Raw genomic sequence first — 23,991 nt, 5'->3', positions numbered from 1 at the left:
CACAGGCGTGGGATTAACTTGTAGAAATTGTAAGCATTCAGGAACGCCACACAGTGACTCCATTTACTTCTGTTTGAAAACTAATTCAGGAAGGACCTTTGAAATTTATGTTATGCAAAGATACAACTTAGTTCCACTTGTGCCTCTTCCCCCCTCCCCCGGACTCCCCTGCCTCCCACCACTAATACCACCATACATGTTTAAAGTCCTTTAAAGTTTTCAAAGTGCTTTCATATACATACTCCATTCTTTATGTCAGGTCAGTGCAAAATTTTATTGCATTTGGCCAAAGGCCATCTTGAAACTTTAAGAGAAAAAAGGACATACAACATGATCTTTGAAATAAAGGGATTACAACAGAGCAAAGTTAAAGTTAGAAAGAATTTTATATAGAAAGAAATATATATATATATAATTTATATATATATGTGTACATAGATATAGATATATCTAGATATATATATTTCTTTCTATATAAATTATATATATTGATATATATCTATAGATATATATCTATATGTATAGATATAGATATATAAAACAGACTGACCAAACACTTCACGATTTTGGTTTTTTTTTTTTTTAACAGTTCAGTTTAGACAAAAACAACTAGAAGATGTAAACAAATTATTTAAAAATAGCATTTATCCATCTTTGATTTTAAACAGCTAATACATGCTCATGACAGAAAAATTGAGGGATGTCAAAGTGAAAAGTCAAAAATATAAACATCATAATCTCATTATGTATAAAAATGATTATGTTTAGAGTACAATCCTCTAGTTTTATGTTACACACACACACACAATGGAGTTGGAATTTTCTTCATCTTCATGCTACGCTCAGATATGCAGAAAATAAAGGCTGCCCTTTAATTTCTAAAAACTCTGATCTGGTCCATGTAATTCCACTTCACTGAATGGTAAAAACAACTTATTATCCATTAGCAATATTTCAGTCCCTTCTGGTGTGTAGGTCTCCTTTCATTTTAACATTCAATCCATTCAAAGTTATGATGGTTTATATAGAGTGTTCTTTGAAAGACTTAGTCTCTCGAGGAAAATGCTCAGTCTTTCAGATTCTCCTCTGACTGCCCCCTCCTTCTGTTCCTCAAGATGATGTCCTGGTGTCTGAGAAACACGGCTAAAGCTAACACAGACTTCAGCTTAGAATGAAATACGAAAAGGCAGAGAAGGCCGCCCTTCTGAGATGACTGATGTCAGAAAAGCTCCTGACTCCAGCCCAGGGCGCATGGCTTGCCAAGCAAGGGCGACACCTTTGAAGCACACGTTTCTGTACAGCTTTCCCGACCCTCAGGTACATGCCTGCCGAGGGGCTTGATCCGAAGCAGAGGAAAGCGCTGCTTGAGTCCTTGTCCTGTGTCTGGTCCTGCAGCTCTCCATGGCAAGGTCTCTCCTCAGACTGGCTGCTCTTTGTCCTGCGGGTGTCTACAGCAGGTTTGAAGGTCAGTACTCCCAGATAACCCCCGGAGAACCCCAGTTTTGGTTGATGCTTTTGGAGTCTGTGCTATATACTGTAGCCAGCCTCTGTCCGGGAAGGTCCTCTCCCAGTGTCTGCTGGGAAGGCACCAGGCTCCTCCATCACAGGGAGCCGGAGGCTCAGCCCACAGTGCTCAGCAAAGCTGCTCTGAGTCCTCTCTCTGAAGAACATTAACAATCTTCTGGTTCTTATCCATGCTACATGGGAAGTGGGAACAGCTTATAGAATGTAAATTCTCTGCCTTCCTCTTCTTACCTAGGCAACACCACCGGATTCCTTTTCTGTGGTGATCTAATTAATCAACATGGTGCATCTAATTGAGATCATTTCAGCTTCTACCTGAATTAGAACTGTTAAATTAATGGAAGGTGAGAGGAATAAAGGGAGAGGTTTTAAGAAACTTCTATCAAATTTACAATGTGTGTATTCTGTGTCTCATCCCAAGTTCATACATTTTCCCCCGAAGAACTTGAACCTCTGTGGAAGTGTTTGAGTGCTGCACCTCCTGAGTCCAGAAGCATTTTCAAGGGAATCATCTGCTTCAGTGTTTTTGGCTTCTGCTAAGTTTATGTTTGTCATCTAGAACAGCTTTTGGTGAAAACTCACAGCATTCTATACAGAACCAATTTTAGTCGAAAGTTTGCATTTCCTCTCAAATTCTCACTTCTTTCTTTTTAAAAATAATTAGTGCTTTTTGCAATTGTTATGAAATTTGAACAGTAGCCTTTTGAAACTTATGCAGAATGAAACAGCAGAATCTTCAACATTGAGAAGATAAGAGGTTTTCTTCTGGTTAATGAAAGGAGAAAGAATTATGGAACTTTATAACCGTTTAATTATGTCATTAACGTGAGGGTTGGCTAGGAATGGGGGGAGAGACTGCTGTGGGCCACGCTGTAGAATGAGCCTAATCTTTTCAGGGCTCTGTCAGTGCTCAGACGGTGACTTGCTGAATTTTTGAATGATTGTTAACTAGATAGACACATTCGTTAGAAAGATATTTAATAACTTAATTAAAATGACATCAGTACATATTTTCCTAATAGTTTTTGTTGTTATTGCTGTTGTTGTTAGAAGTGTTAAACATGGACAGGTCACCTCTGAATATTAAAAGCTAAAAGTGAAAATTTTCCTTCAACGGGGTCAGCAGTGTGGTTAGGCACACTTCCGGACATGTTATGTCAGAAAAAACAATGGTACCTTTGGCATACTGATCCTCAATGGTACTCTTATTTATTTATTTACTTTATAAATCAGTATTACTTATTTAATCCTATTACCATGGCCTTTATTTTCCCTCATTTAATCTTCTCAACAAACCTATGAGATAGGTTTTATTATACCTGTTTTATAAACAATGGCAACTGGGCCTCAGAGACATTAACTAACCTGCCCTACATCCTACAGCTAATGAGTGGGATTCTATCTAGGCATTAATGACTAAAAGACCATCTTCTTACCTACTTTGATGCACTACCTCCTTTCCCTACACTCTCCTACCATATTTGTTATGAAGCTCAAATATAACCAGGCATGTCAATACATAAGCTATTTTCAGCTAGGCAAATTCTTTTCAAGGTATTTTCCCCTCTCTATGTTGTTAAGTTTTTGTATCTTTGCAATGTTGAGAAAAATATGTAAAGGAATACAATGGAAAATAACAATTTCTGACATGTGTTGATGATTATAAAAAACTAAAAAGAAGAAAGGAGGATATAATGACTTCTGCCTGCTTGCACCATTTTTTGATTTGCCTTTGGTTTCTGTCAGAAGAATAATAAAATTATTTATAGTTTGTGCATTAGAATTTGTGGTTGGGAGGGAATTATCTAGGATTTTCCCTGATTTGTATCATAATTAATAAAGAAATGTGGTCGAACTCCTATTAATGTTATCCCTCGAAAGAAAAGTTGTCTTGGAAATTACATGCTCTCTGGGAGATATGCTCTCCTACTAAAATATTTTCTTTGAAAAAGACATAGACATACATGAGAAACAATTTTTTTTCAGGAAGTATTAGAATAAGATTTGCTGTTAGAACAATAAATCTGTGTAGTCTTCCAGGATGGTCGGAGTAGAAGTTAGAGCAGAGTGATACAGAGAGAAGGAAAGGTAGATATCATAAAAGACCAACTCTTCCATGTCATTGGCACAATTTCATCCTGAGAAATATAAAAGATGAAAAAATAGAAAACAAACATGAAACAAACCCTTTTGGGGGATATACATTTACTTCACAAATTCATTAACCAAACATTTTCCAGCTGTCTTCAAAATGCCCTCTGCTAAGTCAGAAAACTTTTAAATTGACTACATAAACTCTTGACCCCTTGGCCTCAGGGCACCTTATCTTGTCTAATCAATCAACCCACAAGAATTGTTTTTGAGTTTCTATGAAGTGTTCCAGACTCTGATGATCCTTGGTCCTTTCCCACCCTCATCTTGGCAGACCAAATTCCATCCTGGTTTCTCCTTTATTATACAATTTGGTCTTCTTTTTACATTCTAGACTTCCTTCGTTTACTTTTTAATCTCTCTTTACAGATTCCCAGTGCCATTCCAAGAAAAAAAATAAATAAATAAAGGCACTTTCAACAAGTAAACAAAACTGCTCCGATCAATAGATTTTTGCTATTCTCTCTCCCGGAATAATTGTTGTTTTTTTGTTTCCTTGCCGTTTTTTGTTTCTTTGCCATTTTTTCATATTCCTTGAAATTGTGGTAAAGTATGTATGGTATATACCAGGAGAGAGTCTTCTAGGACTCTGCAAACTCTTTTTCCCCCTCTTCCATTAGTACTAAAGTGTATATCTGGTCATCCATGTAATTTTCCTTCAGGGGTATACTGGCATTTACTTTCTTATATGGGGCCACCCTTCTATAAGCATAAACAAAAACATGTTTGGGAACATTTCTTTCACATCATTATCTCCCTGCTGTATCTCCTCTTCTGTTTCAAGTCCCACTCTCTGTTGGTCCCTCAGTATCACTGAGATGCCCTACTTTTGTGTTCTTATGATATATTGTTCAGTTGCAGCATTTACTCTAAAACAACATCATCCAACTATTTGCCTTCCTTCTCCAGTAGACACCTCGGTGGCAATAACTGTGTCTAACTTATATCCCCAAGACTTAGCACAAGATGTTGTCCATGGGTGACAACAGATGGAAACTAAACTGTTCATTGGAATTACGGCATGAACTGAAGGGTGGGATATTTGGGCTAAGGGAAAGGATTGCTAAGGAAGAATAAGAAAGTAATAGGAGTTGATTTGGAGATTATAAAAAGCTAAAAACCAAGTTCTGTTCATATGTGCAGAGTTCCTCACTTTTCATCTGTGGGAAGAGGAGAAAGTACTTTGCTTGATGCACAGGCATAATCTAGCTCCTCCCAAGTTAGAGTTTCCAGCAGAGTGAAGAACTAAGCACAGGCCTGCATTATTCGCTGATGTCATCTTAACGTCTTCCATAACTAAGTAGACTATAAGAAGCTTCTATGAGCTCTGAAAGTTGGTTCTTTTTAACATACAGGTATCGGGAGCCCACTTTGTGCTACAACTGAGGATATAAAGACAACTGGGACATTGTCTCATAATAATTCCCTTTTCTCAACCAAATTCTCATCACTACAGCTGTCTCTATGTCAGACATTCATAACACCACTGGAGGAGATCTCTAGTCCTTTCTTGTGCAGAACTCCAAATGGCTTCTTATAAGTACACCATTCTTCTCTGCTCACTGCTAATTTCACCTTAAGTTTTCAGTAAATGAGATAGCCTAATCGGGTTCCAATAGTTAGTGTTAAATTGGTAGTTTCTTGGGGCGCCTGGGTGGCTCATTCCGTTAAGCATCTGCCTTTGGCTCAGGTCATGATCTCGGGTTCCTGGGATTGAGCCCCCTGCTAAGCAGGGAGCATGTTTAGCATCTTCGAGGTTTTGTTTAGTGAAGTTCTGAGATACTTATAACCAACTTGGCGCATAACCCCACTCTCTGTGGTTGTGAGTATGCCCCCACTGAAGGTCATTCTTCACCCTGATCGCTCAGGAAATTCTCAAGGGCACGGGCTACACCTCCAGGGTTTACATCCCAGATGACCACCCCATCCAGAGTGCCACTCCCACTAAATTATTGCAGCCAATGGTTTTGTCAAGTGTTTTGTTACTATTACAATACGGATTATCATTTTTTCCCAGCTTCTTTTTTTTTTTTTTTTTAAAGATTTTATCTATCTACCCGACAGACAGAGATCACAAGTAGGCAGAGAAGCAGGCAGAGAGAGAGGAGGAAGCAGGCTCCCTGCGGAGCAAAGAGCCCGATGCGGGGCCTGATCCCTGAGCCCCGGGATCATGACCCGAGCCGAAGACAGAGGCTTTAACCCGCTGAGCCACCCAGGTGCCCCTCCCAGCTTCTTATTATAGTTTTTTATCATTACTTCTCTACTTACTACATGATCCCAAACCAAATGATGCATTCATTTTAAAAGATTTTTGACAGCAGAAGGCCATTTCTGGTATAATTTCTTTCTTTTTTTTTTTTAATATTTACCTTTTTTTTTTTTTTTAAGATTTTATTTATTTATTTGACAGAGAGAGATCACATGTAGGCAGAGAGAGAGAAAGGAGGAAGCAGGTTCCCTGCCAAGCAGAGAGCCTGATGCAGGACTCGATCCCAGGACCCTGAGATCATGACCCGAGTCGAAGGCAGAGGCTTAACCCACTGAGCCACCCAGGCACACGATTTCTGGTATAATTTCTATGTTAATTAGCAACTGCCACATTAATGATGAATGATAAGCCTCATACTCAAACCCAAATATCAGAGGCTCAAACAAGTGTTTATTTTCTTGTTAATGGTCCTATGGTTTGGCTGAAACAGCACTACTTCAGGTCATGGGGGTTTGATTCTAGACTTATGAGTAGATTCAGTTTTGTTCTAACAGTGTCTTCATTCTTCTTCAAAAAATGACTACTTATGACATACTTTTCTTATAGGGAATAGTAAGAGCACCAGGACACCAGCAAGACAGACAGCATGTTTAAACTCTCTGTTCTTATCAAGTCTGCCAACATTTAATTAACCAGCGCAAGTTAGTCACATGGCTAATCCTAATGTCAGTTGGGTGGGGGTCATTTTCTATCTGTAGTTACATGGCATGTTTATCACAGCAGGATGGGAATCAAGAATTGAGAACAGTTCAATCTAGCACACATGCCAACAAGAAAATATCAACTAGTATAAAGGCTGTTAAGAAAATAAAGCAGAGTCATGTTTAGAGAATGCCCAGAAAACTGTGAAGAATAGTTCTTGGAGATGACATTTACACTGAGGCTGAATGTCTTCCAGCCTGAGGCAATAGATGGTGTAAAGACCCGGATGCGGGGATGAGCCGAGGGTGATGGGGGAACTGAAATAGGACCACGGGGAGGATGGTAGGAGATGAAATCAACGAAGCAGGTAAAGGCCAGGTTATCTAGACCTCTGTTATAATTACTGTTACATGCAATATCATTCTGGACATTCCAGAGGATTATTTACCAAATGCGGAAAAACAACTGTGAGTTATCCTGGTTGTCATGATAACCCATGATTTCAACCATTCTGGACGTTCTTATACAAATTGAATTGTATAATCACTTCCAAATAATTTGTGCTTTTGCTGGTTCTTATAAGCTACAAAGTGTCGGCCTCCTAAGTTTTTTCAATCGGAATCCCTGAAGATACAAAGGATTCCTGACCAGGGAGGGACATGCTAAAACACTCGGAGAAAACGGAGGCCTCTGAAACTGCTTGGATTCTTAACAACTGCAGGTACTTATTCCCCCCTGAGCTTCTTAGAGCTAAATGGAGGTATAAAGGCATTGGAGCCTCCTTTCTCCCCTTACTCTTGCTCTTGGGAAAAACCTCTTATCCTGTTGCTCCCCAGAGGGTCTTCCAGATCTAAAATAACAACAGCTCCGATTGCTGGTGACATCTCCTCCTGGGGAACTGATGTGCTGGCGCTCTGGATGGGGTGGTCATCTGGGATGTAAACCCTGGAGGTGTAGCCCATGCCCTTGAGAAGTTCCCGAGCCATCAGGGTGAAGAATGACCTTCAGTGGGGGCATACTCACAACCACAGAGAGTGGGGTTATGTGCCAAGTTGGTTATAAGTATCTCAGAATTTCACTAAACGAAACCTCGAAGATGCTAAACTTTCAAATGCCCAAAATCATGAGGTCTTGAGCACTTTCTAGAAATGACCCGTTGGTCTTTGTGCCGTGAGAAGACTTTCGTTACAAATTGGTGTTTAATTACCAGATTTTCTTTTGTCCTCGTCTTTCTATAGACTTGAGGAAAAGAGAACTATACTCTTTTCAAATACATGAAAAAAAGTAAATGAAAACCAGCGACAGGGAGAAGCTACCACTGTCCCTAGGTTATAATGGCACCTCCACAGGTGTGCCCTTGACTTCCATTAAGAATGGCCAGCTAAACAGGTGAAATACACAGCTGTAAATTTTCACCACAGCATCTTTTAGCAAGAAAGGGGCCGTGTCTAGATGAATCAGAATATGTTGGCTGGCAGAGCTCAGACACAATAATGTGGTTTTTCAGGAGAAATAAACAGTGTTTATTTCACACGCATTTGTTTGTCAGACTTCAGAGCACTGGGCAGAGATCAGTGAAGCCTTGCCACCTGTCCCATAGGTTGCACCTCATTTTCAGGTGGGTCTCTGAGGTCATTAGCACTGAGGCAGCCCGTCCTCTGTTCAGCTCCTGTGCTACAAGATAGGACAGGAATCCCGCCAGGAGGAGGACGTGGGTCCTGGCTCCTAAGCATCCCCGGTGGACTCCAGCTGCCAGCACCGCCCAAAGAAGAGAGCACGCCGCCCGGCCTGAAGAAAGCTCCCAGCCCAGGAGAGAGGCAGGTTAAAAGCCTATAGGATGGTTCAATCAAAGGCATTGCCTTCCTCTGTCCTGCACCGCTATTGTACGTTGGAACACATGCTGCTAGGAGACAAAGAGGACACACGTTTATTTTTAAGCGGAGGACTTCGGAACCACTTGGGAAGAATATTCTTGATTGAGAACCAAAACATTCCATGATGCTTAACAAACCTGCAAATTGAAAAATCAGCATCGGCCTGTGCAACCAGGAGGCAGGAGAAGGACCTATACCCTGGAAAAAAAAATTCAAAATATTCCTTAAATGATATTTGTGTGCATTTGCAAAATTACCGCTTTCCGAATCAGAGTCTCAAGCTGTTTTCGTCTGAGAACATATGTTGTGCCGTGAGACAATATCTCAGCCGCCGCCCATGACATACCCCACCGCATCGCGTAATGGACAGTCCCTCGAAGAAGGCTGCGGCTCAGCCAATGCCCCTGTAATAATATTTTAAAATAAATGATATGCATCATTAAATCACCGAGGATGACTAACTCAATTTTAGAAAACCCACAACTCCAGCAATCCTAGTTACAGCTCTGATTTGAATATTTTCACTTTCACCTGAGCAGCCAGTGGGAGCCAGCCAAGCAGACTCGCGTCGAGGCTGCGCTCTCAAAGGAGCAGGAAGGAACCTGTGATGATGTAGTTACAGGAACGTCGGCTCCATGCCTCCCGTCCGCCTGGGCTTTTTAGACTTTTCCTGCCTCCCTTCTTGCCTTCTTATTTACATATCACAGGCATCCTCTTTGTAAAGTTATTTTAAATAATTTATTAGATTGATCTTTTTAAAATTCTACCCTGGCTAAATGTCATAAGGAGAGAGAGAAAAAGAGAAAAAAAAAAAGTCTTCTAAACTTATTTAAAGGTTTCTACTGGAGTAGGCCAGTTACCTGCTTCACTGCTGATATTCTAAAAATACCTCCATGTCTGTACTATTATCCATTCTTCACGTCCAATTGCTCTGTTATGGTAATAGTCAGAAGCACACCATGCAGTAATTACTTACAGCTGACTGAAGAAAAGAATATTCAACTCCCCCACTGTTCCACTAGAAGGTCTTTATGCACTATTAACTCATTCCTGTTTATTAATACTCTACTGGTAATTCAGACTGCTGCCTCTCAGGTTTGTAATAGGAGGACTATTAAACAGCAATTACTGACCATATGGGTTGGCGAATATTTGTTGTTTTTTTTGGTGAGCATCCGCCCCCCCTTCCGACTTGTTTTTTAAGAAGCCATATTACAACATAGTAAAAGTAACATCACATCTGCATGAGATTAACAGGCTTGGCAATATTTCTCCCCTAGAAAATGCGAATTTATTCGCAGATTATCATTACTGGCTTAGGAGACCAAGATCATGGGAGAAAGGAAAATGAGGGAAGATGGTGCATGTGTGGAAGGAGTCCTCCTTTGGACCACCAGATCTTGGCCCTTATCTTCCCTCTGTCACTCCGTAGGCTGTTTTCTCTTCCTTCCTTGGAGAGACACTGACCTGCCTTCAGCTTCTGAAAAAAATAAGCTTATTTATGGAGGAACCCAAATCGAATACCATTTTCCCTTTCGAGTTCCCCCCTGAGTATTGGGAAGTAACCACTTTAAAATTTAGCAGTGAGTAAATGCATCCCCCAAAGAGAAGGTGATAGGACCCTGGGATAGGGCCCTGGGAAATGGCGAAAGGCCCCTCCTGGGAGAGGGATGGCATGAGTAATGGGTTCAAGTGGGGCAGGCAGGTGGTAAACGATGATTATGGTGATAATAATGCATGCCTCTCTCACAGGTATTGAGCTCTAAGCACATGGCATGCATTAAACGCATTGAAATGAAGATGCATCTTTGAAATAAATAAGAGACCAGGAGCTGATGTCCATGGAGGGGCTGAGGGGTTGAGATCCAGAGCAGGTCAGTCACTTGGGGGGCCACCTGCACAGAGGCCGTGGCAGAGACTGCGTGTCTGGGCTCCCACACAGCCAGCTTTGGCTCAGGAGAGGGCCAGCCTCCTTAGTGCTCCTTGAGGCTTCTCTTCTGCTTTCTCCCCATTCCCTTAAGTATCGTTCTCTGTGTCCAAACCCATTCAGCCTGTCAACAAACAGGTCAAACCTCTAAAAACCCTAGCGTGCCCCAATCTCACCATTTCCATTCTGCAAAGCAAATCTAGTGTTCACCATTGGTAGGTGACTATAGCTGGTTCAGCGCTCTGCCTTTGTCACCTGCTGGTGTTACTGGTGAGACAGCTTTCTCTTAGACACACTCTAAATCCTTGAAGACAGAAGCCCTGTTCTTTAAACTTTAAACTTTTCTTCTATTTATCCCTGCACTTCATTTGGTAATGGACACTCATTTGGTATTAAGCAGAGGTTGGAAGAATTCAATGGAAATATCTAAGGGAAATGTTTCCCTACTCTATGGAAAGGTAGGAGTTATAGTTTCTGTGTTAACTATGGAAAAACAAACAAAAAAATAACAAAAATAAACAACAACAAAAAATGACAAATATCAGTCCCAGAGCATAACAGTACCAAGCGAATGCATAACATATAACTGATGTTCAGTGAAATGAATTCAATTAAACGTGTTAAATCTTCACAGTGGGTCTAAGCCCCAGGGAAAAATGCAAGAAATTTACCTCATCCATGACCTGATTTGAGCTAGAATCCTGGATTGTTTATGGACTGGAGGATCCTTGAGGGGAAGGGGTACTTCTCGAAGATTCTCTGTGGTGAGCTCCTTTAAACACTCAGCCTGATCCCAGCCCGGATCAAACCGACTTGGGATGATTTGAATAGCACCCTAGCCTCCTCCTGCCCCCCGATGTCTCATAGATAAAAGGAGCTTGTAGGCACCTTAGAGATTAGGTATTCCAGTGGATTTCCAAAGTAATTTTATTTTTACTCCTATTGTTTTTAAGGCAGAATTTATTTTTTCCAATTAAGCATTATGCAAGATGCTGACACAGATGAAGACAGAACAGTTGTGGTTGAAGTCAGGTTGGGAGGTGTGGATGCCCAGTGTGATGATGCAACTGATAAAGCCACAGAGACCCTCCTAGGAGACCCTGCTGCACCTCTGTGAGACCATCTGAACCCAGTATGAAAAGCATTTTTCTGCCCCAGCCCCCTTTTGATACAAGTGTGTAGACTGAATGACTCATTTCAAATCCACACAGTTATACAGCAGCAGGGTTATCTCTGCAATCCAGTCTCTTGGCTAATTGGACAAGTTGTTTTGTTTTGTTTTGTTTTTTCCCCTGTATCACCTACCTGTGCTAGTAGTTTACGTCTTTGTGACCAACAGGCCACTGTTAACAGGTACATGTGGGACATGGGAGGACCAGTACATTGGGCCTCCTCCTAACACAGAGCTGAATCAAGTCTGAGGTCAGATGAGTCATGGTGAATTGGATGGAGTAAGCAGAAGCCCTTGAGGATCCTAAGTGCCACCATGCATGGAGCAGGGGTGGTTCATTCCCTCTTGGCCATTCCTGCACTCCATGGTTGAGTCTCAGCTCTAGCTTCAGCTTGTCTGGGTGTCTCACATGTGTCTGGGCCTGGATCACATGTGTGTACCCATCTCAGTCCAGCCCGAGTTGAGTGGAACTGCCACAGAGACTTGCTCAGCGTGCTAGAAATTCTTCATCTCCTGCTCATAGCACAGTAGACGTTATGCTGTCATCTTATATAGTGTTTAAGCATGGGGTGGGGTGGGGAAGTCCAGACTGCACACCGTCCTTTCATTCTTTACTGACGGAGGAACCAAGACGTAGGAAACAATACGACATGGGGACTTGGAAGATATGGATTCCAGACCAGATTTTTCACCAGTTAGCTATGTGTCTTGGGGACATAGAATTTAACCTCTCTGTACCCCATGTCCTCATCTCCAAAATAATGGCCTCTGGCCCAGATTTGCTTCTAAAATATCTTTGGCTTTACTGGGCCATCAAAAAAGTATAATGGTCTCTATATAGTAACTCTGAGTTAAATTGTATTAATTGTATTAAAACCAATGATTATAAATAGTCACATTATGAATAAAATGCTCATATATGCCAAGAATTTTAAATTAGGCAGCATGACAAAAACATTTATTTCTGATATCAGTGAAAACTCGAGATTAGTCAGTAAAGATGGTATTAAGCCTTGTAAATATCATCCAACTGTGACTTGGAGCTGTGGAACTCTCCCCATGGGCGAGAACATCTGGGCAGTCTGTTGGCTTCATTGTAGGCTTTCACTTGTTCAGTACGGTCTTACTTTGTTCTTACCATGTCTCATGGCAATAAACATATATTAAGTTGATGCCATTGATTCATTCGGTAAGTGTTATTCGATGCATCTTTAAGGAGGAACCTGCTACATATGTAACACTGTGTTTATTGTTAATAACAATAATAACAAATAACAATAATAAGAGTGAAAAGGTAAGGCCCCGATGGGGAAGGGCTAATACTCTCATCCAGGAGGGAAAATGTATATGGTAAAAAGATAAATAACTGTACATGACAGTGATAATAAGAATCCAAGAGAAGTATAAAGGCTACAAGGGCTGGGAGGGTGGGGGAGTGGTTACGTGACTAGTGTGGACCTGAAGGGTTCCAGCAGGCTGCCGGCTGTTCCTTGACCTGTGATAATATTAGCACAGGTGGAGAGGATGAGGGAGGTCACTTGGGTAAGGGAAGAATATGTGCAAAATCAGTGAATTGGATAAGATTAAGACGTGTGTGAATTTAGTAATGACCCAGGTCCATCTGGAGAAAGGGTTTCTGTAAGAGACTAGTGGGAGCAGTGAGTGCAGAGTCTTCCATTTTGGAGAAGTATGGAAAGTCAGGTGCAGGATTTTGGCCATTATCTCATGGCAGAGAGATTTTTCTTTTTCTTTTTCTTTTTCTTTTTTAAGGTGTTTTGATTAATGGAAAAGTTTTTATTAGTGAAATCACAGTAAGAGTCCTAAGGACCAATGTGGAAAGAAAAAGGGAGACTGCAGAGAATCACTGGAGGGAGCAGGTGAGATGAGAGATGTGTGAAAACGTCGGAGAACACGACAGGTGGCAGAGCTTGGAGGGCCCATGATGGAGACAGAGACCAGACAGAGCCTCCATTTCGGGGTTCGGGTCCTCTTGCTCTAGATTCTATAGGTCAGAAGGTAGTGTGCGGTACAAAAGGAGATGTCTGGAGGAGGATACTGGAGAAAGAGAAGAATAAAAGGAAGAAATGGGGAGAAGATAGATGGAGACAGAGAATCAGACAACAGTGAGGGATGAGAGGAACAAAGAGCACATGGTCAATGAGGTGGAAGACAAAGGAGATTAATCAAAATTATTATGTGGCAGGTTGGAGTTCAACTCACAGACTCAGGTGTGCAAGAAAATATAGCCACTTTTATGTGAATTTTCCTCCTTCTATTTCAAGGCCCTGTTTTGCAGGAGGCAGTCATGTCAACCCAGTCTCTGCAACTTCCTCCCATCAAATCCCTGAGGTTGTCTCTCATTTCAAGCACCTTCCATAGTACCAAGATGATGGAGGTGGCCGGAAGGGGTGGGGCATCTGCCATTGGTTGCCATCTGTCCTCTGGGCAAGTGTCAATACTGCCACAGTCATTATACCACACAGATCACCTCTGAGGCAAGCTGCATTCAGGGCCTCCCAGATGCCATGCTCTCCTCCTCTGCTACAGAATCATGGTGCTTGTGCCATGCTGGGGGTGGGGAGGTTCACCAGCCCATTGGTCTGGAAGGACCATGCAGTACCGTCTTCTTAACAGAGTTGCTATATCCCTGACTGGGTCTTCCTTGCTTTCAGAAAACAAAGGTATCTGAGGTTCTGTCCCCCTGCCTTCTCCCCACGCCCAGAGACCCAACCCCATAGTAGGACTGACCTGTTACTAGATCTTCCTCCCTTCTACTCCAACTTCCCTCCCCACCCTCCCCCACAAATCCAGACAAATGTCTTTATTATTGAGGACATCCCATCTATGATGAGGCTCAAAGATTTATGGGCAAGAAAAATGACATAGATGGTTATGTGACTTACTTAAGGTCACACATCTTGTTAATGAAAAAAAAGAGTAAAAATGAAAATACGCCAGCTTGACTACCTTTTTCTCTTCCTTCCTCCCTCCCTTCTCTCCTTTGCTCTCTGTTTATCTCTTTCTTTCTTTCTTTATTGATTCTTTCTCTTCTTTCCTCCTGGCCTCCAAGAGGACTTATTACATGCCAGGTAGTATATAGGTACTGGGTATATGACACTGAACAAATGGAACATACTGCTTTCATGAACTGCCATTCTAGTAGGGGAGATGGACATTGAACATGTACATACACGGACTCACAACTTAAATCATGGTCAGTTCTCTGCTCACTTTGGCAGCACATATACTAAAATTGGAATGATACAGAGGTAAGCATGGCCCCTGTGCAAGGATGACAGGCAAATTCATGAAGCATTCCACATTTTTTAGAGAACTAATGGTTACCAGAAGGGTGGTGGGCAGGGGAATGGATTGAAAAGGCAATAGGAGTTAAGGAGTGGACTTGTGATGCGCACCAGGTGATGTACAAAAGTGTTGAATCATATGTTGTACACCTGAAACTAATACAGCACTGTATGTTAACTAACTGGAATTTAAATAGAAACTTAAGTAAGTTGTGATCAGTACTGTGGGTTCTATGAGAAAGCTCTATGGAGGACTTATTTTAGGTTAGGTAGTCAAGGAACATCTTTCAGGGAAGACACATTTGAGCTGAGAACTCGAAGACAGCAATGGGAACACTGCAGGTAGGATGGCATAGGCCAAGACCTGATATGTCCATGGAGCTCAAAAACACTTGTGTGACATAAATACTTCAAAAGGGGAAATGGAACAGGATGTGGTTGGAGAAAGAGACAAGATCAATGTCTATAGGGCTATATCAGGCAAGTTAAGAAATTTGGATTTTATTTTAAGTTTAATAGGAAATAAACTTAAGCAGTGGAATGACATAATCTGATTGACATTTTAAAAATTATTCTGGCTGCCCTGTGGAAAATAGGTTGAAGTGAGGAAGGATGGAAAAGAAGAGTCGTGGGAATTGGGGGCTCTTCTGATAGTCCTGGAGAGGGATGACATGGCTCTGGAGCAGAGTCCTCCAAGTGCAGATGGAAAGAAATGGAAGAATCAGGTCATGTTTTGGAGGAAGAGTGGTCAGATTATTGGATTTGAAGTGTTAGGGGAACAAATGTCCCCAGCTGCAGACATGAATGACTGGTTGTATGTGGTTCTATTTACTGATGAGAAAGACTATGAAAAGAACAGGTTTGGACAGGAAGATTTTTTTTTTAAGATTTTATTTATTTATTTTAAGGGCATGGTGAGGGGCAGAGGGAGAGGGAGAGAGAGAATCCCCGGAAGATTCCACACTGAGCACGGAGCCCAATGTGGGGCTTGAGCTTACGACCCTGAGATCATGACCTGAACCAAAATCAAGAATCAGACACCCTGGGGCGCCTGGGTGGCTCAGTGGGTTAAGCCTCTGCCTTCGGCTCAGGTCATGATCTCAGGGTCCTGGGATCGAGCCCTGCATCGGGCTCTCTGCTCAGCAGTGAGCCTGCTTCCTCCTCTCTCTGCCTGCCTCTCTGCCTACTTGTGATCTCTCTCTCTCTCTCTGTCAAATGAATAAATAAAATCTTTAAAAAAAAAAAAAAAGAATCAGACACCCAACCAACTGAGCCAGGCATGCCTGGACAAGAAGGTTTTTGGTTTCCTGCCAGAAGATATTTCATCTTGTGGTGTTGTGACCATAGCAGAGACAATGATGTAGACTAACTCAGTGTTTCCAATTCCTGAGCATGAGAAAGAAAACATTTACCAGCCTTGTCATAAATTGCAATCTTTTTTTTTTATTTTTAAAGATTTTATTCATTTATTTGACAGAGAGGGATCACAAGCAGGCAAGGGGTAGGCAGAGAAAGAGAGAGAGAGAGATGGGGAAGCAGGCTCCCCGCTGCGCAGAGAGCCTGACTCCGGGCTCGATCCCAGGACCCTGAGATCATGACCTGAGCCGAAGGCAGAGGCTTAACCCACTGAGCCACCCAAGCGCCCCATAAACACCAATCTTTTAACCAAATTCAAGAAAATGGATTTTAAGGAAAATCCAACTCATGGAACCGTCCCACCTCTTTCTGTGGTAATTTTGGAGGCAGTCTTTTCTAGATGGCCCAGCTGGAAGATGGTGGAAACTTTTCAGCCTGGCTCCCTTAGCAATGGCCTCAGAGCTCTCTGTTCACCCTCAGTGTGTCCTTCATATGAGTCAGGATATGCTCAGGTTGTGAGAATTGATGGCCAACTCTCCAGAAATTTTCTGAGTTGCTTATTAGGTACAACCACTGTTAAAAATTAAATAAGGAAAACTTAGAGAAATTATGTTACAAAGAAAGGTAATATATATTCAACACTTCTCCCTTCCCAGTTATCTTACCACATTCTTCTGTACTTTTGAGTGTTTAGGTCAGTAGTATCATGTGCCAGAATCCTACAGGACAGTGTGATACTGGGCATCTCTCTCCCACTCTCTGCTCAGTGGCAACAGGTTGGGAGTCTGAAGTCAGCCATGGTGGGAGCATTTGTACCTTGAAAATGAGTACATACTGCTAATCAGAGCTTGGTAAATTGTTGATTTGAAAACTTATGAAAACGGTGGGGAAAATGTCAATAATACAGATTAAAGGTATCTTGGGTTTGTAGCTGTTACATTGTGAGCAGCATAAAAAGTTAAGAAAACATTCAAGACAATTATCTAATCAGCAAAGAAGTTGCCAATATCATTGATGGAGGAAAGTTCCAGCACTCATCTCTGCAGTTGCACTTTCGTCGAACTTGCCAATGTAAAAAAGGTTATTGAGTCAGAGATTGAATAAACAGGTGTGCCATTTTTTCAATGGCAAGAAAGTGGTGTATTTCTACACTGTCTATAGGCAATCTTTATAGCCATGGGTTTGGTTGCCTTTTTTTTTTTTTTTTTAATATATATAAGAGGTAGCGTAACAGTCTCAGCAAAGTCCTGTGCTGCGACACCAGTAAAGCTACATGAATTCAGGATAAGGAAAGAAAACTGCTGTCTCTCTTTCAGACTCTGCCTCTAACTCCTCACCACCAATTGTTCATTCTGCGTCCTATAACTCTGTCCACTTTGTCATCCACTCTTTCTGCTGACATTGCCCTCTTCAAGCTCTTTGTCATAGCTCTCTGAGCTCCAAGTAGTTCCAGGGTGTGCCTCTGGGTCTTCTGCCACATTAATGCTAGAAGTATTACTTTAGAATGATGATGGAGCCAGATTCAGGTACTCCAGAAGATGTGGTATAGAGATACAAGGGAATATTATTCAGCCATGAGAAAGAAGGAATTCTGCTGTTTGCAACAACTTGGGTGGACCTTAAGGGCATTTAGCTGAGTGAGGTAAGAGAAAGACAAACTCTTTATGATATCACTTATATGTGATATGTGGACTATAAGAGACTATAAGAGAGCCAAACTTAGAAAAACAGAGTAGAGTAGTAGTTACCAGGGGTTGGGGAAAATGGGGACATATCAGTCATAGGTCATAAACTTTGAGTTATAAAGTTAAGGCTGGGGATCTAATGTACAGCATGGTGAGTAGAGCTAGTAGTACTGCATCATATTCTTGAATGTTACAAAGAGAGTAGATCTTATAAATGTCCTCACCATAAAAAGAAAATGGTAATTATGGGACATGATGGAGGGAGTGACTAATACTATAGTGGTAATTATTTTACAATTTTTAAATATATCAAATCAACACATTGTAAAACAAACTTACACAATGTTAAATTTCAATTACATCTCAATATAGTTAGCAAAAATAAATACAAAAAATTCAATACTGGTCTTCGTGGTCTGAAAGACAGTGTCTGGACATTTTGTTATGTATATAAGGCCCTTACAGGGTGTCCCTATCCTGCTTTCAAACCTTAACTTCCATTTCTCTCTCACTGACCTCACACAGCCACATGACCACTTGCTGGTCAATGAATATGCCATGCACTTTCCAATGTCCATGGCTTTTCCCACTTTCCAACCTGTGATCTCATTGTTTTAAAGCCTGGTCAAATGTTATGCTCTCATTTAAGCTTTCCTCAGCCTCTCCAGATCGTGGTCCTACCAACGCGCCTCTCTCTCAAGCAGCACATTGTCTTATCATGACTCAGGTAGGTGTCTGATGTCCCTAAGCCTTGAGGGCAGGCACCTCAGACCCACCAGTGCTCATCATAAAGCAGACATTCCAAAGCTTTTGGGGTATTTTTCTTTCCAAGTGATTTGCATGGACTTAGAACCCTTCACTGATGTGATCCATGGCCCTGAAATGAAATACAATTGATTGAAAAGCCCAGGACTGCTGATCGACTTGCTAAGTGTGCTTTGCCTAAAATGAACTGCACATGTGCAACTTTTCCAAGTCATCTGTCCCAAGTCAGCCACAGTACACCACTGATTTCTCTGAAAGCACGTCACAGAACACATTTGAAGATTTGCCCTTCATGTCAGGAGGTTCCCACCATACGGTTATATTTGATGAACATTCTCATATGCATTTGTCGAGTTAGATGCTGAACAATCACTACATTAATTTATTTGCAATTCAGACAACTTACTTTCATGTCCTGTTTGTTGCTGTTTTACTGTTTAAAACAGTAGTAGGTCCAGAATGATCCTTGGGCATCAGAGCTCAATGCTCTACAGTCCATAAAAAGTAAGGGACATCATAAGAGTGTTATTCAATCCAGGGTTCTGTCCACTGATATATGCTCCTCCACACTCATGCATATGCTCTACCTTTCCAAGCATGTGGTATTGGGTAGTTAAAGCCCAACGATGTTAATTTGTGAAAAAGTGTGACTCGTATAGCCATGCAATTATCACTAACCCAAGACTAGAATTAAGGAGAAGTAGACAGAATGGGTTTTGTTCCCATGTATTGGCTGGATGACTTGTATATTCATTACTGTTATGGGCTGAATTGTATCCTCCCAAAATTCATTTGTTGAACTCCTAACCCTCAGCATCTCAGAATGTAATTGTATTTGGAGATAGAGCCTTTAAACAGACAAAGTTAAAATGAGATCACTAGGTTGGACCCTAATCCAATATGACTTTGTTCTTAAAAGAAGAGATTAGGATACTTATAGAGGGAAGAACTTTTTTTGACACTGGGAGAAGATGACCATCTATAAGCCGAAGAGAAAGGCCTGGAACAGACCCTTTCCTCGTGGCTCAGACATGGCTAACCCTTCCAACAATATGATATTGGACTTCTAGCCTCTAGAATTACGAGAAAATAAATTTGTGGGTTTTTTTCAGCCTTCTGGGCTGCTTAATAAATACAGGCCAATGCTAAATAGTCTTCATAAAAGACCTGAGGTTCAAGAAGATCATTGCATGATTATTACAACTGATTCCCAAGGCCCACAATTCAGATCCTATTCCTTTAGGAAAAATGTGAAATTGTTAAATCTTAGCTTTGAGGACATAGAAAAATGGAAGTGATTGTTATTTTTCCCTCTACTCTAGAAACCCCATTGAATCCCATTAAGAGACAAGATCAACTATTATAATAGAAAACTATGTGAAATGACCTTTTCTAGAATAGCAGATGTCAGTACTTTGAGGGTGTATGGCATCAAGATAACTATATATCTTGTGGACTATAGAATAGACAACGAGTGGATAAATCAGGAATCTTGTATAAAAAATGTGTTTACAACATCCAAGCTTATTCTTAGGTACTTAGTAATAATGAATTTTCTAACCAAACAATACCAAAACTTATTAATATCGATCACAGGACACTTGTAAATTTTCAGCCCCATTTATACCTCTTGCCTATATTTGATCCCTCTGATAAATAAGGTGGAATTTCCCCCCCATACAATAGAAATAAACTGATGACATTTGCCATAGATCAAGTGACAATTTGGAGCTGGAAGAATGACTGGAACCGTCACCTCTGTAACAATCATTGAGATCTAGGGAGAGAGATCTAGGGAGAGACAGTTCTTTACACATGTTGATTCATTCCAGTTTGGGTTGTTTTCACTGTAAAATTTGGAAAGGCAGTGTGCAAAGTGGTCCCTGGGCCTTGGTGAGATTTCTCAAAGGCAGTCTGAGGTCCACGTGAGCAGGTAGGATGAGAATAACCATCGGTGCTTCACAGTATGTGCTCACTGCAACATCCCGATTATAACTCGGTCTCCCAATTTGGGAAAGTTTAACATCCTAACAGGAGGTAGTTCAGTCACCTTGGCAAATGACTTCATGTAGGTTATTCTTCCAGAATGTAGTTCTACCAAGCAAAGAAAACAAACCTGAACAAAAACAATGCTAGAGCAGGTGTTCCAGCCATTGGAGAGAAGTCATTAGTGTGACATTACTCAATCACTTTGTTTCTCTTATAATAATATATTATTTATTAGAAGTATTGTTGTTGTTTTTTTTTTTTCTGTCTGTGTCACATTTTACAAATCTCACATCTAACATTTTCACCCCTTTGGGTGTGCCACAGCAGAAGCGAGTTATGTTTGCAGAAGGTGAGCGGGAGAAATCGTAATCCTGTTTTGGCTAAAGCTCTCTCCTAAGCTTATTTAGAAACCAGTATAACATTTAGCAAGACACTGCTGATACCTCTTTGTCCGTTATTTGGGTTTCTTAAATCCAAAATGTTGCGTTTTCGAGCTTAGAGGAAATTAAAAACAAAAAACCCTATTCGTCGTGTCCCTCCATTGAAAAGCATGAAAGGAAGAGTAGCTACAGTAAATGATTCTGTGAACACTTTAATAAGCAGACCAGATGCAGATCTTAGCGGTAGTGCATTTTCTTACAGTATGCAAGGAACAGTGAGACAGTGCAGTGCTTCCCCCTCATCATACCAGTTGAGAGTAAAAGGGATTCCATTTGCTAGGTAGCTTATTTAGTAAAACTAAACAAAGCTTCTGGATTTAGAGCCTTTAAGTGAAGACAATAGAGTGTGTTAAGTAGCCAGCTAATATTCTACTAAAAACCCGACAACCCTCAGGGAGGCCTCACAGAGTGTCTATTATTGGATTGTGAGTCTCATCCGACATGTTTTTGATTTGGATAACTCCAATCTACCCCATTCCCTCGCCATTTCAAGCAGCACTATCACAGTTCAGGCAATCAGCAGAGACCTGGAGGAAGAGAACATTAGATCTGCTCTTGGGAACGCAGGGGAGACAGCATGTTAAAACTGGGGCATTCGCCTCAAAATTGGGGCATGTGGTGCTCTTACAAAGATTCTCCTCAGAAACTTGCTGTCATTCCCTCGAGACTGCATCAACTTCCTTGGATGTGGCTCTCTGAGAAAGCCAAAGATGCGAGGGAGAGAGCGTTTCTTTTCCTAAGATGATTACCGCCAATGAAGAACTGTCAAAAATAAGTAAACTTACCTGAGAAGTTTAATAAGCACTGATTGGTGGAAGGAGAGAGAAGGTGAGACTTGGAAATTGTGCACGTCCTGCATGTTCGTTTTCTGTAGTCTGGCTTGGGTGAGTAGGGTCACTCAGAAAGGAAAGTAGGCCAAAATGAAAGGCAGACAATAAAAAGGAACTTTTTTTTTTTTTTTTAAATCAGGACGTCTCCCATATTACTGATAGTGTCATTGTTAGTATCTAGTGTTTCCTCTAGAAACATCAAATATGCAAATAAAAAAGTGGCCATGAATGTAGTCGCTTCACAATTAGCCACATCGATGGAAGGCAAAAATACCTTGGGGATTTGGGGAAGTAGAGAGAATACATACACTCAGATAGATTATTTTTCATTACCTTAGGCTCCTGTTGGCATTAATAATGTTTCACAAGGACTTAGAATTTACGGAGTAGGCTGAATAAAAAGGAACAGGTACAATATAGCAGTGAGTGTGTCCAAATGCCATCCCAGGCCAGTGTGATTACTGCGGACTCCACTGTAATTAGCACACATTTACTGTCTTCTCACAGTGTGCGAGCCAAAGCTCTAAGTCCCCTCTGTGATCAGTTTCTTAAATCCCACGACAATGGGATTTGTTCTTTCCATTTTACAGAAAGTGGAACCAAAGCACCGAGACGTGGTGTAACTTGCTCCTGGGACCATGGGACTAATAACAGAAGTAGGATCCAAAGAACATTCTTATGCTTCTTCACAAAGATCACTCTATGCTGCATCTGTAATGGGAGGACAAATATGGAACCCAGACCTGGATGGAAAACTTACATAGAAAACAGGTTGAACATGATTAATTAGCTAACCTGTAGGGTATTATGTTTTAAGGGCTGCCTAATTGATGACTTAGGAATAAGTCAGTTCTGGAAATAGTTGAGGAATACATAGTTGAACAAATAATGGTATAATACTATGCTCATTCTAATACACAGCGTGTTTTAGTTCTGTAGGATCTAATGTGGCCAAATGATGTATACTTTGGATTCTTTCTTTCTGAAGTAAACTAATTGAACTCATGAGCAATAAGGCATACTTGGTGCTTCTCCCCATCCATGTACATTAATTTGAATAACATCTCATTGAAGTGTTGGGACACTCCATTCTTCAATCTCCATCTCTCATTCTGATAATTTTTGGATGGGAATTCTGTGGAACTCAACCTAAAAAAAATAATAAGTGTCCTATTTCACTGAAGATACTACTTTATAATTATGTCTAAATGTCATTTGTCTTCTAGAAAACACAGTAAAGAGAAGAGCCCAAGGATTTGAGAGAAGGCTTGGAATGTGAGGACAGAAGAATAGCTCTCCTACGGGAAAGGAAAGGGCTTTCTCATCCCTGGTTCACCTGAATGTGCGGCGTCCAGCGAAGGCGACAAGAGAGGACAGTGTTTGTGAAATGTACACGCGCAGTGACATCCTCAACTTTTCAACACCGAGGCCACTGTAGATATTTTTCCAGCCGTCTTTATACTCTTCACACAGCGCGATCTCCTTTGGCAGGACTTCTCCTACTTTTTCGCCCTCGAAGATGCTAACATGCAATGACGCCTATGATACGAACAGAATGAATGGAAGCAACTGGGTGCAAAGAGAAGCATTTGTTTAACCTCAGGAAGAGAGACAAATGGGCTTTTCTTAAAGTGCTGTAGAACCCTTGGACCATTTTTTATGTAATTGTTTCTTCTTAATTTTGGTAAACGACTTCAGTTTGGGGGAAATACCTTTCCTAGCTAAGATCTAAAAAGAGAACACTTCAGATATTTGCAGCTCTTCCTCTAGAATTTCATGCTAATTTTGCCCCTCTCCCTCCTCTTGGTATTTCTTTCTATGCACATCATTCTTATTTATTTCTTCCAAGGTATTTTTCATGAAGAAAACATAGCGGAGAATCAAAGATAAGCACAACAGATCGAGGTAGAGCTCCCCCTTTCTCCATGAAGTGCTTCCAGACTTCTTCAGACGTAATGCTCTTGAAGGCAAGAAACGTGTCGATTTTATCTCTGTTGGTATCTGGCCCATATTAGGTACATAGTAAATTATCTGACGGTATCAGTTAATGAGCAAACAATGGA

At 41.1% G+C, this 23,991-nt stretch overlaps 1 non-coding gene across 1 annotated transcript; it reads left to right on the top strand.

Moving 5' to 3' along the window:
* The first annotated feature begins 14,781 nt into the window (after nt 1–14,781).
* LOC116877253 lies at nt 14,782–14,885 on the top strand. Its single transcript, XR_004384596.1, has one exon. It is a non-coding gene; the product is annotated as a U6 spliceosomal RNA (small nuclear RNA).
* The last annotated feature ends 9,106 nt before the right edge of the window (nt 14,886–23,991 follow it).

The sequence above is a fragment of the Lontra canadensis genome, unplaced genomic scaffold (genome assembly GCF_010015895.1).
Source record: "Lontra canadensis isolate GAN:19392208 unplaced genomic scaffold, GSC_riverotter_1.0 scaffold50, whole genome shotgun sequence".
Taxonomy (NCBI): domain Eukaryota; kingdom Metazoa; phylum Chordata; class Mammalia; order Carnivora; family Mustelidae; genus Lontra; species Lontra canadensis.
Note: the sequence above shows the minus strand (reverse complement) of the source record. Positions and strands in the feature narration are given on the sequence as shown.